The sequence below is a fragment of the Cavia porcellus genome, unplaced genomic scaffold, assembly GCF_034190915.1.
Source record: "Cavia porcellus strain 051 isolate PalLab524CR breed Dunkin Hartley unplaced genomic scaffold, mCavPor4.1 scaffold_24, whole genome shotgun sequence".
In the NCBI taxonomy this organism is placed as follows: domain Eukaryota; kingdom Metazoa; phylum Chordata; class Mammalia; order Rodentia; family Caviidae; genus Cavia; species Cavia porcellus.
In genome coordinates this window covers 20640907-20665603 of record NW_026947507.1, presented here as the reverse complement: position 1 = coordinate 20665603, position 24697 = coordinate 20640907, and the positions used below count along the sequence as shown (strand labels likewise).

The 24697-nt window shown below is 34.7% G+C and overlaps 1 protein-coding gene across 4 annotated transcripts in view; it reads right to left on the bottom strand.

The window, feature by feature from the left end:
* Positions 1–24697, bottom strand: part of Gpm6a (glycoprotein M6A) — a 293169-nt gene that overhangs the window by 131261 nt on the left and 137211 nt on the right. The window contains exon 2 of one of the 4 annotated variants that reach the window (XM_063234735.1): positions 1–24697. This exon is cut by the window's left edge and continues 3413 nt beyond it; it is cut by the window's right edge and continues 81167 nt beyond it. The exons of the other annotated variants lie outside the window; for them this stretch is intronic. The gene's annotated coding sequence lies outside the window, so the exon portion shown is untranslated. 4 annotated transcript variants of the gene reach the window in all.

The window sequence follows — 24697 nt, the reverse complement described above, 5'->3', positions numbered from 1 at the left end:
CCAAAGAAGGTAAAGATAGCCAGGGAACGTGCGGGTGGAACGTAGGAAAGGAATAAAAGTTATTCTAGACTGTAGAAACTGAATACACAAAGGCTCATTAGTGAGAGTCATTCTTATTACATATGGTAGACCAGCACTGGTGCAAATCCTCTTTTATGGTTTATTAAACATCATATCCCCTAGTGTCCAAAAGTTTTATGATGGAAAATATAACTTAGTCAAATTGTGGTCATTAATTTTTGTAGACTTAGTAAAGAATGAGAGAGACACTTCTAAAATCTAGTTTGCTCCCTAAATGACTGGAGTTTGAAAAAAAAGACCATGGGAGATTTATTTGAATTAACTCCCAAGAAAATCTCTGTATGCTCTATAGCATCTTTGATGTATTTTTTTCACTTAATATTATGGTCTCAAATCATTCTCACAAATGCCTCAAGTTTAACATTCCTTATGGCAGAATAGTATTCCATTATGTATAACAATCGCATTTTCTTTATCCATTTCTCTATTAATGCATATACAGGCCACTTCCAAGATTTATCTATTACAAATTGAGGGTATGCATATAATATGACTTCAAATATTAGAAGGGGAAAAACTGGGTCAAATAGAATTTCTAGTTATAGATTTCTGAAAAATCTCCATACTCATTTCCATAACAGTTATACTAGTTTATGTGACCATCAACAATGTACAAGAGTTCCTTCATTCCATATAGCCTGGCCAGTATCTGTTATTATTAGATTCCTTAATGATAAACATTTTTTTCTGATGTAAGGTGAAATCTTAATGTTGTTTAAACTTGCATGTCTCTAACGGCCAGAGGTGTTGAACATGTTTTTATGTATCTGTTGGTTGTATGAATTTCCAAGAAGTCTCTCTTCATTTCAGTTACCAATGTATATTTTGCAGTGTTCAATTTTTTTGAAACATTTATACATTCCAGATATACTACTAGCCTTTTGTCTAAGAAACACCTCGCTAGTATTAGCTAGTATTTTTCCCACTCTATCGGTTTTCTCTACTTCTGCTGTTGTTTTCTTTGCTTTTGAGAAGCTTTTTAATATGGTACGAATCCATTTGTTGATTCTTGTATAGTTGCAATTCTGTTCAGAAAGTCCTTAACCAAACTATGTCTTCAGGAGTTTGCTAATTTATCTTCCAGAAGATTATGTATTTCCAATTCAACATTTAGATCTTTGATTCACTTTGATTTTAGTCTAGCATACAATGAGAGATATGAGTCTAAATCCAATCCTCTGCACGTGGCTAGCCTTTTTTCCCAGAATTTTTTATAAGAGGCTCTCTTTCCTCCAATATAGATTTTTGACCCTTTTGTCAAATATCAGACAGCTGAACTGCCTGAGGTTGTTTCTGCATCCTCTGTTCTGTTCCATTCACTGTTTTGGGGACAATGCCATGCTATTTTTTACACTGTAGCTTTGTAATATAACTTGAAATCCAGGAATGTAATGCATATTGCTTTGTGCTTATTGACCATGTTTATTTTTGTGATTATGGATTTCTTCTGATGTCATATAAACTATATTGTTTTTTCTCAAGTTTGTTTGATTGGAATTGTGCTAAATCACTTTTGGAAGTATGATCATACTAAAAGAAAACTGTATTGTAAACAAAAAGAAAGGAGAAGCAGAAGAACTCGAGAATACTACTCCTGAGAAAAAAATAAGACAGTTTGAAGTCAGCAGTGGAATCTTCACTCTTAGTACCATGGTGCTGCTCCAAAAGTTTCAGACTTTGTAAAATTTCTGATTTGGGATTTAGCAATAGGAATAGTCAACTTATAAGACAGCACTTATATCTAATCAGAACTTATAGAATAGTGGCTGGGAATTTAATTCAGTGGCACAAGTGCCTGCCTGGCAAGGGCGAGTCTTGAGTGCAACCCCAGTGAAGAAAAAAAAAAAAAAAAAAATCCAAAAGGAAAACAAAAAATATCCCGTAGAACAGTTCAAAATAGACTGTGTGTGTGTTTGTTGCCCAGGCCAGCCTCAAAGTCCCGGGCTCAAGGCATCCTCCTGCCTCAGTCTCCTGAACAGCTGTGATTATATGCCCACATCACCTCATTAAGCTATTTATTTTGAATTCTTTGCTTGAGAAATGAATCATATATCAACTTTTGGTACATTGAAAAATGGAAATAATATATAGGGAATAATAATAATGTATAAAATAAAATGTGGGCAGCATATTTTGAATTTTAAAATGAACATAAAATATGCATAGTTTCTACGGACATATATCTGAAAGTTGAATGCTTCTAAAAAGTGAAATGTGAGTTTTTAAAAATTTTTGTGTATTATTTGATATTCATGTAAATGGTTTAATGTTAATTAAATTGACAGCTTTATAAAATTGGGAATATTAAGTTGACTGCAACAAACTGTGCAACAACATCAGGTTAGCGATTTTTATAGTTTACAACTTCCACAAAATATTTACAAGATATCTCTCTTTCTTGTGAGAAAATTGAGTCTTCAAGCAATTTTCTCATGTCTCATAGCTGATAAATGGAGAAACTGAAATTTGATAGTTGCTCTTTCTACTAATAAACTTACACCACACAAAAAAGATGTCATTCCGCACTTAAAACAGTGATAAGGTCCTTCATGAAATCATTTATTCATTGTTGAGCAAAGCTGAGTGGTATGTTGATTGACAGTAGACGCAGTATATAACTTGTCTGAAGAATGAATGAGCTTTAGTTTCATTTCATTAATTTGAATTAGAGTTTAACAATTAAGAAATCTCAGGTAAGCCTAAATTTACATTTCACACTGCTTATTGCAAATGACAAGCTTGTTAAAATAAATAAGAGGAGGAAGCAAATGCAGTGCTATGTAAAGCTAGTAGTTTGTTTGAAGTTTGAAGTTTCAGGTTTTCAAGCAGTGACACTTAAATCTCTGCTTTAGATCATCCTTCAGATGCAGATGATAGGAAACGCCGTCTGAAAAAGCTGATTACACTCTGCAGTGCACAGAGAACCAAGTCTTCTCAGTTTTGATGTAACCATTTTAATCTTTTTGCTTATACATTATATGGCAAGTCCTTTTATGAATGAAAAAAGCATATTATACTATATTCTTCATGTTCCCAGAGATCATTTTAGGTAATCTAAAGATTTTTCTTATTTCATAAAGGAAAATTGGCAGGTTGGCACCTTTCTTTATTATTCTGCCCTTTACAAATATATCTCAATTAATCAATGAAAAATATAGGGCATAATGGATCTCTCCCTATGAAAAATTAAGATTAAGCCCCATCCCTTTCTTCAGGGAGGACAGTGTGATATGAAGCACGGTTTCTTTATTGTGAACTAGATATCACTCTTTATCTCTTTTGTGTTGCTATCACAAAATTCCTCAGCCTAGGATGTTTCATAAAGAAAAAAGTTTCATCTTTGCTTGCTGTGTTGCACACTAAACAATCCAAGCCCTGGGGATCACATCCTGTGAGAGTTTCATGCATTACTACAGGAGAGATGGCATCATACCGTGGGAGCAAGTATGGAAGCTGCAAGCAGCAGGTGCAGAGAGAGCCTGGGCATGTGAGTTACCTTCATTTTGCAAAAACTTGTCTGTCAACCAATCCTGTCTGAGATCTAACCAGGTCTCACTGTACAGGATCCAGCTGAAAGTGGGGCCCCGTGACTTCGTTATTTCTCTCCAGGCAGGCCCCATTTTAAACCTATCTCCTCTTAATATCATTACATAAATTGAGAAGTCTGCTTCCAGCACGTGAACTTTTAAGTCACACCCAAACTGTACCAATAGCTGAAGACACTTGGCGACTCTTAGTTATAAGTAAGAAGCTTTTTTGTTTTTTTAGATTTTTTTTTTATTTCAGGAGAAAAAGAAAAAAACAGAAAAGGGGTACAAGTAATACAAAATTTTAAAAATAAACAGTAAGAAATCACTAGTTAATAGATTACATATTCTCATCTTAGAAATAGTTGTTCAAGTTACAAAATTGAAGCATATAAAGTGGACTTTCAGTGAGAGTACAAACAGTTTTGTTCAATGATCCAAAAAACTCAGTAACATGATTATCTATCTTACACGCTTAAACATATATGCAGTTATAACCTTTAGAGCACTTTCTTTTCCTCTCTTTTGTACAATGACAATTACACATTTTGGGTTTTATTACTCCCACAGTTCTTATTACTTTTTTTTGAAGAGAGTGATACCAAACGTGACATATCAGAACAGAGTCAGTCAAATGAAAAGGATGGACACAATAGATAATGTAAAAACAAAATACAAGGTGATCAACTTTTAAAAAATGTATTCTTTATGAACCAAGTAGAGAATCAATATGCTCAAGTCCTGAATGTGCCAGAAACAGATAAAAACCATTGTCTATGTTTCTCCAGAAGTTTTATTCATAAAGAAATATGGTCTATTTGGGTAGATATTTAGACAGACCATAGCTCCAGGAACCAGACCATAGATCAAAATGTTGAAGCCATTGAACAGGACAAATAACTTACATTTCAAGTTTCTTTGCTCACTGTACAATGTTAGCTTCAAGTGAGCTCTGGAAAACATCAGTTGAGACTGAGTGTGCAGCAAATCACACAATCCATCACATTTTACAACAGCTCTTTATAGGGTTCAGCACTATGATCAAGTCACCAATAAGAATCCCACTGCAGTCATCCCAGTTAAAATGCAAAGCTATTTTAGCATTTAATATTTCAAATATTAAAGCAGGAATATGAGTTATTACTTCTTTCATCTAAAGGCCTGAATTTCAATACCATTTGTCTTCACCTTAAATGTGCCAGGTGAAGTACCTTTATTCATTTTTAACCTTTCAGTGTGTATGATATCCATTTCTCCTGGCTGTCACTGCAAGCAGAATCATGAACTTCACTTAATTCTCCCCTTAGTTCATCAAGTCAGCCTAAAGATAGACTTATAAAATGCCCAGCTTCTCAGGTTTAGCTCTTCCTATTCAGTAATAGTTAACAAATGTTTAGGTAACACTCATGTTGCTGCATTATGAATATATTTTATCTTACAATTTACAATCTTTAGAGTAAGTGATGTTCATATTTTTCAGGTGGCAACAGTGAAGTTAAGAAAATCAAATGATTTCTTTCTTAACTCCATAGCTATCAAGAAGCAAAATTTGAGTATAAAAGACTCTCAAAAAGTCTCAGTTCCCAAGACATTCAATGTACAAACAGTCAATAATAGTTTACTAATTGATTCCTGGAAATAAATGATGCAAGTATGTTTATTTAATAGCCTTAACACTTGTAGCTAAATGAAGAGGATATACTTTTTTAACTATCTTTTATGCAACCCTTGTTATACATCTCACAGTCTTTAAAGATTCTTCAATAAAGGTCAATGTCTCATAAGCAAGGTTGGATACATAAACAGAATACTACTTCAGACTTAAAAACCTAACATGAAAGTTTGATTTCAGGGGCTGGGGATTTAGCTCAGCAGCATAAGCACCTGCCTTGCAAGTGCAGGGTCATGAGTTTGATCCCAGGTACCAATAAAAAAAAATTTGATCTCATAAGAGTCATAATATCAATCAGAATCTGTAGTCATTTATTAAAAGGAAATACAAGAGGTCAGAGTATTCTACCCAAAGATGGTCTTTTATTTGCTAATTCATCACTGTGTATTGAAAACTCACCATTGTGAGACAGGCATCTCGTTTCTTTGGTTAGTTCATTGGAAATGTAACAGCTATCATATGCCTTCTCTCATAGTACTGTTCTCTAAATAGAACTATAGAGACAAAATAAACAAATACATAGAAATGGACAATATCGGGTTCTATATGTGTAACAATGAAAGTAAATAAGGGTGGTACTTGAAGTCCTTTAACACTACCCACTGGCATAAAAGATATCTAAAAATCTTTACTATGAAATGGTTCTCAAGACATTATTATTTAGTAGAAAAGAAGAAAGACAATGAACGTTTTGAAAGATCTGGAGTGTTATCTTTTCTGTTCAAATGGAATCATTTGCAATTGTTTTGATGTGGTACAATATAATATTTTCATGTTTAAAATTTTCAAATCAAGTTAAAAGATGTTCAAAATATTAGTTAATATTTTGGGGAAAAAAAAGCCCAATGCATTCAATCTCAAAAACCATTTACTAACAATTCCTATCCTGAGATTTTGAAGACTTCAAAATATTACTTACGAAATCCCTCTTTCATTCCCCTTGCTCCTCCTTGTGCGTGTGTGTGTGTGTGTGTGTGTGTGAGTGTGAACCAATGGGTATCCCACATTAGGGATAGAATGGCGACGCAGATGGGTCGGTGTATAGTCAGAGCCATCACACTTTTTGTTAAAGTACTGCTTTTATCAACAGATCTGTCAACTGGCCATTCAGTACTGCTGCATTGTTAATACAGTAGTTTCAACATTATGTTGACTTCTGTTTATATGCATTAAGGAAGTAAATATCAACATACATGAAACCGAGGTCAATATACCAAACTGAGTATTAAAAACAAATAATACCTAGCCTTTTCTAGAAGATATACAGAGAAGACAATGCAAGAAGGTACAATTTGTGCTGTGAGATTCAGCACACCTTTTGTAAATCAACAAAAACAAATTTCTTATGGCTTAAAAAACAACTAAGTCTCTTGTTATTGGCTACCTGTTATAACCAACATGCCTATGTATAAAACATCAACTATTACAGTAAAGGTTGAGGATCACTATACTTTTAGAAAAAATAAGTTTTAATGCCTATTTATTTCTTTACTAATAATTAATGTTTGAGGTACACTGCTATGTACTAAGATGCATCAGTAAAATTCATTGGATGACCTAAGGCAAGGATGTTTGTCTTCGATTTCTTCAAACACAAAGAAATTTATTAATATTTACTGATTTCCCATAGTGACTGAAACAAGTACCAGCTACTGTGTTGAATGTTTTGTGTACACTATTTCCCTTTATTCTTTCAATATCCTGAAGTGTGTACCATTAATTAAAATTTGCAGATGAGAGAAATGAGGCTTGGGAGAGTAAATTTTCCAAATAACAGAAGATGACAACCACCTTTGAAAAGCATATTTGTTATACAAAATGATGAAATTATAACCATTGTTAAGCAGGAGGAATTATATGTTCAGGAAAAATACCAACTATAATATGTCTAGAAAATACTGGAATCGGATCACTATTCTATTGGATACAATTCAGAACAATACAAAACTCTTAATCAGGGCTTATTTTGAGCCAAATACCCTCTCTTTTCTTTAGCATTTTTGTCCACACTTTTACTTATTAATCCTCTAAATAACTCATGAGATTCAGAGCGTTATTATCTTCACCTTACAGATGTGGAGACAGGGAGAGAATACTAAGTCCCTTGCTCCTTTTACAATTCCTCTATGCTCAAGCTGGTATTAGAACCAAGAGAGTGCGGCTTTTAAATCTATGCTATTAATTAAAGCACCAGAGTCCTTTGGTGAAGTAGACTAAAAAGTATGCAAACAAATCAGTTCTTTATTCGACAAGATTAGGAAGCAAAGGACTGGATTATTTTTCAAATTGAGGGTTTCACCCATTATCTAGGCTCTGTTAAGTTACTACAATGTGAGGGTAGGAGCTCAAAGTACAGGTTTTTCAGCCGTGCCCATCTGCCAGGACCTCTTTAATAACCTCTTCCCCAGTTGTACATAAAGAAAACAAGACCTTTCTCAACAGGGATTCAGTGGGAGTCAAATGCATTCAGCACTAATCTTGGCACAGTTGTCATTGGCACTTTGCAAATATTAATCTCCTTCTTTCTCTGGCATTAAGTTTGGTGTCAGTTCAAATAATTTACTCTTTCACAAGCTATTTTTTAGGAAAAGACAAACAAAAGTTCTCAGGTCTCGCAATGTTAGGTTTTAAGTCCGACGTATTTTTCTCAATCATGAAGTCATCTGCTCTTGTGAAAATAATGTTAACCTGTATATAAGAGTTTTTTCTTCCTAAGACAGTGTGTATGGATTTTTTTCAAGGATCAGTATATTCAATTTGATAGACTAGGAGAGAGATCTGATTTAGCAACTGAAGGGTCACTTCAGGGTACACAATCTCCCTAAGCAAATCTGATCACCAAGAATTCTAACTCTTATTACACAGGATAGGAAGAATGACATTGCAGCCTACTAAAATACACTGAGGTAGCTGAACGTATATTGAAAGTCTAGCTGGAAGGGCTTTTCATGCTATTAATTGTGTCTGTGATTGGACATGTCATGTGGTTGAACTTCAAAAGCATCTGTGACCCCACTTTAAAACTTTTGAAATCATTCCTGAAATAGATGACAGTCTTACTACATTGTTTCAACACAGTTGTTATTCTTTGTAGAATTTGCAAGGTTTTTCCTATTGTAAAAGCTCTTTAATCTCACGTACTAAGATTTATTTAATTAGAGTTAACAAAATGAGCTATATTGTTTTCAATCGCTGCTATTTTTATGGTTTTATTGAATTTCAAAATGCCACATCCCCAGATGAGTCTCTGAAATACACTAAGCTAAGGACAATAAGAAATACAGAAGTTATAGATGAGGGGTACAAGAGATGGGGAGAAGGGAAGGCGGCAAAGAGGGAGGCCATAAAAAAAGAAGCAAGATGTGCTGCATATACCTACAAACTCCCCTTGACCAATGTAATCATTGTGTTCTACAAAAATGTAACAATGCAAAAAAAAAAAAAAAAAAAAAAAAACCTGATAGAGCTTGCAAATTATGAACATGAATTAGGAAGTTTGAGAAAGTATGTTAGGCTATTCCTGAATAGTTGTATTTGCAAAGTTAATTTTGATTACAAATACCATACCCCTAGGCTTACAAAAGCATAGTGATCCCAAACTGCATTTAATACACCCAACCACAGATACAACAGGGTAGCATATAAGTTGTTCCTCCCCTTGACCATGTGACTCCTGAGAGCTAAAGTTGCTGTCTCTGTCCAACATCATATTCATAGTCCATGAAAAGATCAAAATTTAAAGTTCAAAGGAAATTTCCAAATAGATTATAAAGTGGAAAAAATCATAAGTAGAACTATCCCAAGGAAAGGATCATCTAGACATTAAAATGTGACTTTTAAAGATGCAGCGCGTGGTTAGTGTAAGGAAGAGTATGTATGCATATTTCTTGTTTAATATTAGAATTCAAAATATTTCAATAACTGTAAAGAATGTTGGACTTTTCACATGTACAATAAATAGAGACAGAATTTGATGCATTTTAGAAATAAAGCATAATCATATTAAGAGACAGGAGAAGTTTCAGCTTATTAAATAACATCCTTTCTGACCAAAGTATGGTGGAAAATGTAACTCCATTCCAACACTAAGAACCATTTGTTAAAAGGTTATGTTAAGGAAATTGTGACATAAGAAGTTTAAATAAATATTAAAGTAAATAAAGTAATAAAGTCAGCGGTATATTTGTATTCTAAATGAAGATTACTTTAAATTACTATTTTATCTGGTAAGCTGCAACTTGGGTTTTTTTTTTTTTTAAAACAGTATTAAGTATTTGCATGACAGATTCCAGTAACTTTATTTCAAAGTATCAGGATAGAAATGCAATAAAGGTGTAGTAACAATCTATTCATTCTCTTCAGAATATAAGAAATTACTTATAAAGCTTACTGCAGATTGTCTTAGTTACTTTTTTGCTTGTTGAGACAAAATACCTGACATCCAAAATTAGTGGAGGAAACGTTTATTTCTTATAGTTCTTGGAGTTTTCAGTCCTCAGCTGTCTCCAACTGTCAGGGTGGAACGGTGGTGCTGGGTTCATGGCCAGCGGCAAATGGCAGGCACCAGTGGGCAAGAAAGAGACACACCTTCTTCCCAAGGATACATTGTATCCTGGCTCCACCCCTGGGCCGGTGTAGCACTCACACCACCAATCCCAGCACTAGACAAGGAACCAATCACAAATTCTACATTTGGTTACATCCATAACTGCCTGAGGCTTGGGAGCCACTAACATAAACCATGGCACAGGTTAATGTAAAACTGTAATTTATTTTGAGCAAGGTGAATTTAGAGTGCATTAGAATGTTCCCTTTTATGAAAAGCATATTAGTCTACACTGACAACTTCATGAACAGCTTCTTGTTATTACTGTAATTTGAGTAAGGGCTGTCAAATTGGATCTAGTGTCCCGGCACAGTGGTTTTCCACTTCTGCAAGTAGATAACCATCTTCTAGAAGATGATGAGTACTAGTACCAATGGTAGGAACAGAAAGAAAAAGAATATGGAGAGAAATGAAAAATACACAGGACCATGAGCTCAAGAAAGATTTGTAGTTGGAGCATGAGAGCTGAGCAAGCCATGTAAATTGAGGACTCTTGAGACAGCACCAACAACGAAAGCATCCTTTTCTTTCTACTGAGCATTAAACATTAGTGGGGTTGTTTTCAACACCACAATAAGATTCTAATAGAAATGTACAGATTCAAATGCAGATATACTTATTGTGTAGCATTTGTTACACACATAAATACACAAATGTTTTTCATAATTTTATGTAAGTAGTTAGAATATGGTATGTATATATATATATATATATATATGATGACAATCATAGCTCATGTTTTTATTAACCATTTTTATGTGAAAGGAGCTGTTTTCAAAAACATGAAATGTATTATCACAACCTTAACAACAATTTTATTGGGTAGACATTATTATTATTCCCATTTTTTAATATATGAAAATGAGATACAAAGGAGGTAAGTAATTTTACCAAGGTCATATAACTCATAGTTGCAGAATGCAGGATTAAAGCAGGCAATCTCTCTCTAGAGGCTGTAATTTTAATCCATTTTGAATCAAGTATACACATAAAATAGAGAAGTTCAATCAAGTGTGTAGTCCATGTGGGGTGCCACTTTGTGTTTATTGTATTTCTTATCCCATTTGTTCAGCTTTCTTGACAGAATTGCTATCATTTCTGATTTATTTCTCCATTTATTTATTGCTTTATATTTCTGAATTTTCTCCTTATTCCTATAAATTTCCTATGCAAAAATGAACTAAGAGGGGAAAAAGTGGGCAAAACAATTTTTTACTATTTAATTGGACATTTTTACTTATCAACTAAACTGGAAAATTAATCTAAATTGTTGATTCCATTAATTCCTATCTTTAAAAGAATTATGTAATTTTTTTATTAGAACTAACATAGCATCTACTTTTACTTGCTTTTTTATTATCAAGTAGTAATTAAACCTGAAATTTCATCAAAACACAAAGTGGTCAAAAGAAATGTCATTTGTTTAATTGCTGCGGATCCCTGTAGAGTTACATTCTGGATAAATTAAACCCACTGGACAGATAAACAAGTTTTCTTTTTTTTTTTTTTTTTTTTTTATTGTGCAGGGTCATTTATTTCATTATTAGGAAGTAATTTTGAATGTCTTTTATGGGCATAGCACAGCATGTCATAAGATGTAGGATGATAAGTAGAAACATTTGCTGTCCTCACAGAGCTTATAGCCTGGCTCCCAAAGGTATAAAATAATGGAGCATGGAATGTATATGGTGAAGTATGACCCAGAGGAAGGTCTCACTAAACATTACTTTTTTTATTTCAAAAACAAGATTTTGAATCTAACAGAGCACATATTTAAATGTGAAGATACTGAGACAGAACAGGATTACTCAAAACCCTTGGTGCCTTGGGTTCAACTGAAACAGAAGCTGCTCTGTGTTTATGCTAACATTGCTTCTAAAAACAATGGGGATGTAAAAGCTTTACATCCCCAGTCTAAATTGATCATTTAGAGTAATTTACTTTGAAATGACCAGTACTCAATTAATTAAGCACAAAAAATTTTAACAGGAAATTTAAAATACTCAAGTGATGGATCTGATGTCAGGAACGTAGCATTTTTTTTCTTTTTTGCAAAACAAACCCATATCCCAATTATATTACTCAACAGGCATCTTTCATCTCGTTACCAGCTGGGAAGTTCCCCACAATTCAATTTCCATTCACTTCACCCCACTCACACTGCCATCTCAAGACTCATGAATGGCTTCAAAACCTTTCAGGAGCAATTATCCCATCTTAATTCTACCTGTGTGCACAACACCAAAAGTGCCTTCCCTGATCTCCCCTTTCTAGATGGAAGCACCTGGTCTTTGCTCTGATAGCTAACTCCTCCCAGCCCTCTCCCCTGTGCCTGCCCCAAATTTCAAGATCATCCATTTCTTCCCTCAAAGAATTCAGCAACTCATTAAGTAACAAATAAGCAAGAAACAATTATTCTTGGGCCAACTACCTCTAAAACTATTTTCTAATCTTGATCTTTCACAGATATTTAGAATTTAAAACTCTTACTGAGTAAGAAAACAGTAATTTTTTTCTTTAAATAAATTAAAGAAGAATTTTTTCTTAAAAACAAACAAAATATAACAAAATACCTTAGTATATGATGTTATGGAAGATACCTTGTTTCTATTCAAAATTCTTAATACATCTCTTAATATATTAGAAATTACACTACAAATAACAACACAGAAATGAATCAGTCTGTTCTGACTTCTGAACTTTGAAGTCTGTTTAGGGTCTCACAGAGGAACTAGTGATGACCTCTGTGCCTGCACCAAACATAAATTTGGGTATTATTTTATTTTCATACAAAAATTTAACAACCTTAATAGAAAATAGATGCTTTATGTGTTAATATCACTATTTTTGTCCAATTATGCAAAATTTTTTCTTCTATTACATTGTAAGTATTATATACATGGAGAAAGAAAAGAGAATGTTTCAAGACTCTTCTGGTACAAAGAAGGGAAATCCAGTGGCAAATAGTTTAAACCAAGTGAAGAGTTTTGTAATGTACATCCACAAAGTATAGAATCCTGTCACAAGAAAGCCTGTCCTCAAAAATGAGAAGCTTGGTTTTTAATCTCTATGATTTCTTGTACAGTGAGACTATCATCTATATTCCAGTCTCTTCCCCAAAGGGATGAATATGACAGTTTAACACCTGCTATCCCAATGAAAGGAACAAATAAAACATACCTACAAAATTATTAACCAGTGATGCCATCAGAGACACTGAGAGAGACAGACAGACAGACACAGACAGTAACAAGAATAGAAACAGAGAGGAAAGAAGAGGGGAAAAAAAGAAGAGGGGAGAAGAGAAGGGAGGAGAGAAAAGGAGTGTAAATACAACAAACACTGTCAAAATTAAGATGTGGCACTCTCTTCAGCTCTCAGAGATTGCAAAGCAAGGTTCTTACACATGAGTGCCTGGTAATAACCATTAAAAAGAACATTTGGCCTCAGTCAATTTAAGCCTTATCCCACAGATCTACCATTAACAAAAATCCAGATCTTAAAATGCTCATGGAACATTGTCTAGCTGTGACATAAGATGGAAGTGGTGTGTGGGTGCAGCTAAACAACTCAAGCTTAACTCATCCTCCTTCAGTGACCCCCAAACACCAAGCACTTCACTTGATATAAGAAATAAAAACTGATTTACCGCAGTACCATGTGTTTGACAGTCTGCAGTAGCTGCACACAATGCAGGGAGACATTTGTGCCCTCAAACCAAAACACTGCCTTTTTTCTTGTTTCTTCCTACATGTATCACTTCAAAGCCCTCCCATACTCTACTTCCACCTACTATTACTCCTGCTCAAGTTATGATTCCTTAACCTATTTACCAGGCTTAGCTTTTCTTGCCCAGAGGCCATTACACTCAAAATAATGCTTTCCCAAGATTTCAACCACCTACTACTGAAGAGTCAGCTGGCCAACCCCCAGCGCCTCTACCTGCTCAAATGACGTGACGACTCCAATAACTTTCCATCCCTAACTCCCTCTCCCATGCACATGCCACCCTACTCCAGGCAACAGGATGAGGGATGTAGAGGCAACATCACCTGTGATCACCAGAAAAGAACCACAAAAGAATTTCTCCATCTCCATGTTTGAAAAATTTCAGGGCCCGGACTCCTTGAGTGGGGAATGATAGAATAGGCAGTTAGTTAGACCTGAGTGAGAGCTGGAAGAAGGGCAGCTGAGCTGAGCTGTGAAGGAAACTCTGCAACAGGTGGTGAAGCTTCCTGAACTTGAGGTCTTGCCGTTTCCTGAGCAAGGCTCATCCATCCCCTTTCAGGTACCCCACTAGCACAGCCATGTAGGTCAGGTCCAGGCATGCAGACTCATGTGAATCAAACCCCCAGTAGACCTACTTAGTCCCCATCTGACTCTTTTAGGCCCCTATTATATACATTTGCATTGTGGCTTTGGCTCCACATACGCTTTGCCTGCCATGTTTATTCCAGCCAAGATACTATGAGTTCAAAATCTCGCTTCCTGTAAGGGTAGAGTCACTCTGATTGGAAAAGTTCCATCAGATATAATCTTTATCCACTCCCCTCAAGCTCTAGGAAAACAAAAGAGAAACCAACTCAGTCCTCAGTTGCCAGCCCTGGTTCTGTCTCCTCAGAACTCTCCCAGTTGTACTGTTCTTGTGAATAGTTGCTAGTTTTACTCACGAGTACACTTTGTTACTGACCAAATAATATGCTCTCTCATCTCCCACTCTAGACCGTATGTTTCATTCTGTGGGCCTCCCTACAGAGTTCCTTGAGGAGGATGGAAAACTGAGACATCAACACAGGGCAGACTCAATTCAGGCCATCATCCCTGCCCAGACAAAACAGATTCAATATTCATAACTCAACACAGCAGCAGAAAGAAGAGCCATTCCTCCTGACCATTGATGAGATGATGATGGATTAGGAGAACCTTATGCTCAAAAGATGGAAAGACTGCCTTCCCATGATACAGAAGATGGACAGATAATGATAAATATCTTTTTTGGATAGGCTTTGCATGAAAAATAGAAAGCATAGAAAATTCTGGTTAAAAAACTACTATAAATAAATGAATAAAAACTCCAGTGGGATGATGAGAGGGATGGGAATAAAGAAGGAAAACAAAACATTGAATAGAAGCAAAAAAAAAAAAAAACCAGAAAGGCCCTCTGCTTCTAACCACTTGCAGAATTCTGTATAAACAAATATGCGGAGACTCAACATAAGTCTGGTTTGGTTGATTTGATTTGAAGTTTCTTTACCACATCCTCATTCCAGCCACAAAGCAACCTTCATGCTTTTATGCTTTTATATCTGTCTAGTAAACAGATATTTTTTCCGGAATAAGAACATGAAAATAGACAAGTGTACCTAATTAGAGCTCACTTCATTCTCAATGGAGAAATTAAGGTAAGTGATTTTCCCGTTTAATAAGGAAGCAAGGAACAAAATCATCCCTCAGTATGTCCTTCCTGATAATAGTGAATCCCAGTAGAAACCGACTTACTGTGTCCATCTAAACTTTCCGCTCTAAGCACTAGTCACTAGTGTCCTAATGGACACTTCAAATCAGCTAAATGTAAAACATTAAACCAACATGCATTTGCCATGTCTGAGACAAGAGAACAGAGAGAAAATTAATCTTATCAATCTTTACTTTAGCTGGTAAGATTTAACCTCATTTTTTGCATTATAAATAAAGAAACCTGGCTGGAAGCTTCTAGGACCCTCTTGAGAGATGCTGCAGGGCCACGTCTTTGAGCTGGAAACTTTCAGAAAAAGCTGCCTCTACTGGTTTTGAGTAGCTATTCTGCCAGGTAAATGTGAGGAGGGTACTTTTAGCAACTAGTCAACCAAGAAAGACGTATTAAGCCTTGTTCAGTGTTTTATTTGTCAGGGCTTTAATCTGAAAACGATGGCCTGGATTTCACAAAGCAAAGCAAAAATCTGCTATAGAATTTCCCCATGCCCAGCACCTCTGGCATCCTGCCCAGCATGGAGAAAGGGCTAGTTTTTGGTTCCAGAAAAAGGACAAAAGATATCAATCCCTACCCTTAGAATTGTTCAAGCACTTTTTTTTGTTTTTGTTTTTGTTTTGTTTTTTAATTTGTTTTATTCTTGGCTTGTTTGTTTGATTGGCAGGTTAGAAAAATCTTTATAAAGTGAGAAAGTACTGAATTTTTAGTACTCCTACTCAACAATGCAGTCTGTTTGCATATTTACAATCAGTGTGCAGCTCTAAGCTTCACAGACAACATTTCCTTCCCTTACTTCTCTTGTACTGTAACCTCACATCTCTTGACCATGTACCCAGTATCGCTGTTTTTTATTTCTCATATGGAATGGAAATGACTGAACCATCAGTATTTTCTCACCTGTGCATTTTTCACTTAAAATGATTTTTTAAAAACTGTTTGTAAGATTGTATTAAAGACAGTTGGGTCAGAAAAGTCATAAGAGACTTTAGAATTATTATCGTCATTATCCATGAAACACATCCTTTGCCAAGGGTGCTGGTGCACACCTGCAATCCCAGCACTCACAAGGCTGATGTAGGAGGGCTGCTGTGGGTTCAGGGCCACTCGGGGCCTCACTTTATTGAAGTTTTCATCTTTCTTTTACATTACTTATCTCTCCCTCAGTGAGGGAATAATAAAGACTCATGCGAGTGCACTGCTTGTAGCGTACTTCTGTTCCTAGCTTAATGCTCCAGCCTGGGTACAGAACCTGTTACCTGGGCCATGTGACATCTGCTCTCCTTCTTTCCTACAGTTAGTATGGAGCTTTAATTCTTTCTTCCTTTATGTGCCTCTCTCGGCCCCCTGCCAAACTCACCATGGAATCCTATTTTGGTGCTCATGTCTTGGTATTGTGAAGATTATGCCTCAGAAGTGTACAGAATTGTCTTAAAATTTATTGTCAAGAATTGCCACAGCTATCGACTTTGATAAACTACAGGTAGTGTCTCCCCTTGGGGACATATTAATTTATAAGCAGCATCTGAGACCATAGCTTGCAAAGATCCATGTCAGTGATTAGGAGACAGGGGGCTCGGAGAAGAAAAATATAACAACAGAAGAAAAAGCGAGCAAAAGTCTGGGGGCAGATCAAACTGTTTCCCCAAAGATTAGTGGGGAAGAGCCCATGGGCCAATGAAGCAGGTAATCCGTAGAAGTGTAGAATGCAAAAGAAAGTGTTCTTTCCTAAAGCCTCCAGAAATAATTGCCTCTCAACATCTCAATTTTAGTCACTGTGAGCCGACAGTGAGAATCAAGAGCAGAAGCAACGAAGGAAAGAGAAAATGCTGGGCTACATGGATTGGATCAAGAGTACCTGTGGGTTGCAGTTGTGGTGGTGCATGCTTGTATTATTAGTACTCTAGGAGACTACGGCAGGAGGATCTCAAGTTCAAGGCCAGTCTTAAAAATTTAGCTCAATTGACCAAAAGAAGAAAAGGGAGAGTAGGGGAAATAGCAGATGTAGCTCAGTGTAAAGGCCTGGGATGAATCTCCTGTCCCGAAGCAAGGAAGGAAGGAAGGAAGGAAGGAAGGAAGGAAGGAAGGAAGGAAGGAAGGAAGGAAGGGAAGGAGGGAGGGAAAGAGAAAAAAGGGACACAGGAAATAAGGAAAGAGCAAGGAGAAAGAGGGAGGAAAAGGAAAAAGAAAGAGAGGAGAAAAAGAGAGAGAGAGAGAGAAAGAAAGGAAAGAAAGAAAGAAAGAAAGAAAGAAAGAAAGAAAGAAAGAAAGAGAAAGGGAAAGGAAAGGAAAGGAAAAAGGAATGGAGTGAAGCATTTCAGAGAAAAATTCTGAAGGTCATTACAGTAATCTGCTTTCTGTTGCTATAACCAATGTGCCTGAAGTTGGGTGCTTTATAAAGAAAAGCAATTTATTTGGCTCATAATTCAGGAGGACTAAGAGCATGTAACCAGCATCTGATGGTTCCAACAAAAATTTTCTGGCTTCATTATAGCACAGTGGAAGTACCAGAAAGAAAAATCACACAATGAGACAAGAAGCAAGAAAGCAGACCAGATCCAGTCATGCTTTGTATAATGATGTGTTCTCTAGAGAACCACTCCAAGAGCCCGGCATTAGCCCCTTCCTAAAATACCCCCCATGGTGCCATAAGTATCTTTCATTAGGGCCATGTCTCAAACATTCCACAACCTCTTACTACCATTACTTGGGGAACAAAACTGATAGCAAATGAATTTGAGAGCACACATCACATTAAAGCCCTGGCCGCTGTGCTAACAGGATTTTCTAAGACAATGAATGTGAGGAATACAGTTAAAAATGGCACCAAGGTTTTCACCTTGAGCACTGGAAGAGAACTGCTGTCAAGGAAATAGAGACAAAAACACGATGAGCCTGATTGAAGAAGCAGGAATAGTGACCCCTCTTCCCTAGCACAGATAGTTGTTGGTTTTACTGGAGACAGTTTTCACTATGTTGCTCAGGCTATGCTCCTTTCACAGGGCAAAAGAAATCCTCCTGCTTCAGCCTCCTGAGGAGCCAGGACTACTGTGTCCAGCTACCATTTGATCATTTCACTTAGTATTTATTTGGTAGTCATGTGTGTTCATGCCTGTCCCTGTGGCTGCAGTATAAACTCAGACATCACTGCTGTGTGTTTTCAATTTAAACACTTAACTAGGTACAAAATTATGCAAGAGTAAAAGAGTAATTATTCTACTTATGACTAAAAGCACAGTGACGATACAACTGTTGTGTAAAACTTACTTCTAAATAAAAGATCATCTTTACTCTGAGTCCAAACAACAGATTTTTACATTCTTTTATTCTAAAAAGCACCTAGAGAGCTCCTGGTGAAGTATAACTTTACAGTATGTGTTGGTTAAAGCACACACACGTACACTGAGTCTTCTAATGTTGGTCTACATTATCAATTCACTTGTTTTCCAAGAAAAGACAATGAAAGAAAAATAAAACCATTCTTAATTTGTTCAAAAGAATTTTTTAAATTAATTTGAGAATATTCCATTTGCTCCATGGAAATATAGAAATATGCAGCATACTGTCATATCAGCTTCAGACAATAAGACTGTTTGGACTTGAAAATTTTCATGAATTGCACATACACATTAATTTGTAACCTAAGGCAGTGACTTCCATGATTTACTAAGTTTGTTTCCCTTAGCATTTGAGGAACTAATGCCCAGAGCACCAGACTTCCACCAGAAAGATCCCTAAGTACCCCACCCCAACATTTCCAGAACTAACCTTCGCCTGCTGCTCCCCCCATAGACAAATCAACTGAAAAGAAAGTTTTGTCTCTCATTCTTTATCTTTGGAAAGGAAAACTTTCCTTTTCCTTTGGAAAAATGTATCTATCAGTGTTAAAATCACACATAACATATTACTCCCCTAAATAAAGTTGAAAATTTCTTCTTCTGTCTTCTGCACTATTTTTTGCAATGTAATCAGCAATTTATTCTAATGCAACAATACCAATTATAATGGAATATAATCAGATTTTGTTGCTATATCCTTATTCACAATCTCTTATTCTTTCCTGGGTATTAGGAAAGATTTATGTGAATAAAGGATCTGGTGCCTCTAAGAGCAAGGCTGTGCATCCACATATGGCAACAAGTCTGTAATTGGACATTATCAAGGCAAAGATCTGTATAAGGAGCTGATTTCTATTGCTGTACAATTGATCTTAATATTTGATCTTTATTTTACCTTCATGTTGCTAGTATTGATTATTCAAGATAAGTGCGAATAATCTCTTTAAAATTCTAAACCTCTAAGTATATGGGATTGGTGTAGTCATTTTGAAAAAGAATTTCACATAATGCAGTATAATAATTTCATACAGAATAAAAAAAGTAATTAGAATCAAGTGCTGGAAGAAAGTATGGATGCATTTTTTGTAGACTCAAGAAGGTGAGCTATATCTAAATATACTAGTATATTACATGCAATAAAATTTTAAATTATTTTATTATGTTAATTTTAAAGTATATTTCTGCATAAAAATTAATCAAAACAAAACACAATTGAAAAACAGGGAGAATCTTTTGACTACATCAAAGTAAATCATTCCTTCATAGAAAGAGGTGATTAAAAATGCAGGCATGTTTAAAAATGAATCTGTATCCTCAATACATGAATAATTATTTCAGCTCAGAAACAAAACAAATACCATAATTTCTTTTTTATAATAGAGAAATAATTTGAACACACAGACACACCAAAAGGGTAGTCAGAGACTATCCTATATTTCAGCTTTTTTGATAAAACACAATACTTTGAAGCTAATACTCATTGTTGATGACAATTAGCTTCATATAATTTCAAAGTTTTAATCATGTGTGTTGCCATTAAAGGATACACAAAGTAATTTATCAGAAAAATTAATAGAGGATGCTAACTACTAATAATCTATGATGATATCTTTTTAAGATTAAGATACAGCTACAATTAAGAATTTAGGAGTTAAAGTTATAATTCCTAAAAAGAAAAAAACAATGGAAATGATGTTTAAGTTAGAGACATGCTAATGAAATTTTCAATAAGCCAATTTCAATTCTTTAGCCAATACAGCACAAATAACAAAGTCCTCAATATAGCAGGAAGAAACATAATATTTTAACTTTAGTATTGGGTATTAGAAAGAAGTTATACCTACAACTCAGTACTCAACAGAAAGAATTTCTCATAGTTAGCAATAAATTTCATCTATGATAAACTTTCTAAAACATAGAAAAAGCCATTATTTGGAAACCTAGGTATCATTCACACGTTAGCTTTCTCTTGCTGTAACAAACACTTTGACAATCAGTTTATAGAGAGGAAAGGTTTATTTTGGCTCACAGTTTCAGAATCTTCAGTCTTCAAGCTTATTTCATTGTGGTAAAGAAACAAAGAATAGACCAATGTTCCTTAATCCCTTTTGAGATCACGGCCACCTCTATGATCTATGTCCTCCCACTAGGTGCCATCCTAGAAAGGTTTCCCTGTCTTAGCGCCAGGCTGAGGACAGACAGAGCCTTTCACACAGGTGTCTCTGTGGGATGCACCAAATTCATGCTACAGCAATTCCCATCACTAAAATGTTCCTTAATTGGCTAGGAAATGGGAAAACGTCTATGAGCGTTTAATGACTTTTCTCCACTATTTAGTAAATAAATACATATTGCATAATTTTAAACGAGGGCGGAGTTAAATATTAGTAAAATAATTACAAAATTTACAATTTAAAAGTGGCAAGAAAGTGACAATCAAGCATAGAAAACAGGGTGCTAGTGATAACCCAACGATACATACAAAAAAATCATAAAATCATTAAGAAATACATAAAATCATAAGGCGGCTACAAATTCCACTGGAAGAATGAACAGGAAAAAGGAAGAGAGCAGTAAACATAATAATACTGAAACAATAATAATTGATCACTTAAGTGGCTTAAATTACTCTTACAAATGTTTTACATTTGACACATTTGTTTGTCTCAGCACTTCTGTTATTATTCCCATGTTACAAATAAACTCACATGGTGACAGCTGAAATAATTTTTAGCTAATTAGTAATAAAATCAAACCCCTCTTTCTGCAGAATAAGTTCTAGAAATAAGGAGCTGCTGAATCACGAAGAAATATGTAGGCCAAGTTTAGGAATTTGACTGAGCACAGTGTTCAAGTTTGAAATGGTTGTCATGTGTAATTTGTAATGACACAGTAATGATGCTTTGAAAGTAATATAAACTTTAAAGATTTGAAATTTAAATTGGGTACTAATATTCTTAGAATTTTCTTTTAAAAAAATATTTGTTTTTAGATCCAAGAAGAAAGTCCTTCTACATACTGAACAATGCACACTCCTTGAAATTCAAACACTTCTCTCACCTCAGGTTTAAAAAAAAAAATACTATAGGAAGAAACATTGAAGAAGATGGTAAGGATTAGTGTTTTATTTGAAGACTAAGAATGGCTGTCCAAAACCAACTTGAAAAGAGTCTATAAAAAGCAAGGCATAGCAGACAAACCTACTTGAAAATCTTATTTCCATGACAACGGAAACAGAGCTTAAAGGGCCAGCACACCACTGCAATGCGTAGTTTTCCACACATTCAGTCATCTCAGACATCTTCAAAGAAAGGGAAACCTTTCACAAACATGCTAACTTGTAATAGCATATGAAAATATGCTAGCTCTTTATAAAAATAGAGGCATGGAAATTGATATATTTAATAACCATAAACAAATCTAGCAACTCTTCTGAAAATGCAGAAATAAAATATGATATAAACACTGTGCATACAAAAAATGACTTACAGCTTTCATGTCTGTCATCCAATTTATCATGTTAAAGCCTCTCAATTAATCATATCATTTTAAAATAACTTGGATACTATTTTATGAATATGCACATAACCATAATACTTTTGAATTTAAAATAAATCAATATTATTTTATGATATGGGATAAATTTACACTGGAGTCACTTCTGGGAATTAAAACACAAGTCTTTTTAGTGTTGTATACATAAAACACTTGTGAATATTCTGAAAAAAACAGCTTTTATTTCCTTCAGTGACAAATATTTTGTTCAGAATTTCTCTTGGGATTATAGTTCTAAGGCTTCTAAATTTAAAAGATATTTCAAAAGCAAATTTTACCATTAAGGTATGAAATACATATTTGACTGATATACAAAGTAATATATATCACATCACAAATTTAAAAGGTGTTATAATTGGTTTTAGTCTTTGTAGCAATCCTGTGTCACATACAGCAGATATTGTTACCAAGTTTTCTTCCACAAGTGAGGTATTTTCTCCAATAAACACTGCATGCTATGCGAATATAAAGAAATATCAGAGTTTTTCTTTCTATTTTCAGTCTTTTTCTTCTACGATGATACATGTTACAATTACTTGAAAGAGAATTGGCATCATGGATTAATATCATTTTAATAATAACATCAACTAATTTCTTTATGGAATCAAAGACTATGATTCCATATTGCCTGTCAAATGTATTATAGTATTACACACATTTAAAAAGTAGAGATGAATACAATGTTCACAATCTACAAAATATATCTCATATTTGTACTGATTCTTCTCAGAGACAGTTCTGTCCTTCAGTTTTCTAAACATTAGCCAACGTCAAATTCAGTACTATTTGCTTATTTTTAAAAGTACGTGATAACCATGATTCCCCATTATATGGCCTTGAAGCCTTATAAAATTTTCACTCATTAATTGGAATGCCTTTATTCTGGGCTGTTTGATATTATGGCCAGTGATGCAATGAATAGCTACTTTGAAGAAAATAAGACATAATAACAGCTAGTGCCGATTTAATACCATCTTGTCTTAAAGCCACACCAAACTAACTTGCTGGATTTTATCGTATGTGGTAGTATAAACAAAAATTGTTATAGGCAAAGAGATAATATTGAAACCATTGATCATTTTTTCTGTTAGCTGGTTCTAAATACTCTACAATGCTTTCATCCACTTGAATGGTGTACACAGTCTTGATATGTTTGATGCTATAGCATATGAAATTATATTCAAATATTTCCAAGAAAAAGACACTATGGTAACCACTATTAAGTCAGGTTATTTGGTGGTGAAGCACTAGGTTGCTGAAAGTGTCATGCTTTAACCTGTATTGTTATGTTGTTATGCCCTCTTTTATCTCATCCTCTCCCTTATTCATTAAAAAATTATATAATTAAAAAAAATCAACCAATAAAAAATGTTGCTGGGTCTGCAGGGAAAAAGAAACCCTTTACAACTGTTGGTTAAAGAGTAGATTAGTACAAACACTGTGGAAATCAGTGTGGAGATTCCTCAAAAAATTAGGATTAGAGGTCCCATTCAACCCAGGAATTCCCCTTCTGTGTATCTTCCCAGAAGGATTGAAAAACATCACACCACAGTGACATATGTGCAACCATAAGGTTCAAAATATACAATAGTCACTGTGAAATGGGAGGAAACTGTTCAATAAAAAGAAGAAACTAAGATAGGGGAAAAGAGAAAGAATAGAAGGGAAAAGAAAAAATGCAAGTTAGTTATACCCTTAGTGTCACTGAGTTCACTGAATAGGAAAGGTTGTGCTAATATTGATTGAAGAAATTTTTATGCCCATATTTTGTACTTGAGTGACTAAGGTAATGATGTGTAATTTATCAATAATTGTTACTTTTTTCATTATTTTGTTGTGAAAATTTGTTTTACCTTTTCTTCTTAATATTTACAAATAAAGTAAAAAAAAAAAATCACTGAATTGCTCTTTTCAAGCTTTAATGGACCACAACATTATGTCTCTGAGTCTCAACTCAATTTATTTTGAGATTATTTATTCTGGCTTACTATATATTTAATAACAAAAGAAAAGCCTATTATTTCAATGATTGTCACATTTTTGTGCAAAGGGGGACCTTTTGGAAATCTTATGAAACCTTTGAACATCCCCTTCATCCAATTCCCTTACCAATGAATATTTGAAAAATTATGAAATCTTGTATATATTGTGCTGTCCCATGAAGTTCAACATAAAATCATATTTTATGGTCCTACAAATTTCAGTTTAAAAATCCCTGGAATGTTGGAAACTGAATTAAAACACTGAAACTTCTCTTGAGGACTTTACAAAGAAATGCCCCCATTGCCACTCTAGCTAATTTGTCCTAACCATTCCTAGCTACCAATCCCTTTCTCTATGTTTTAAAGCCTTTACCTGGGAGGCATTTTGTATAAAATATCAATACAACCATAATGGCTTCTTTTTTAAAAGAAAAGTTTTATATAGCAAAATCTAGTTGATGCCTTTATA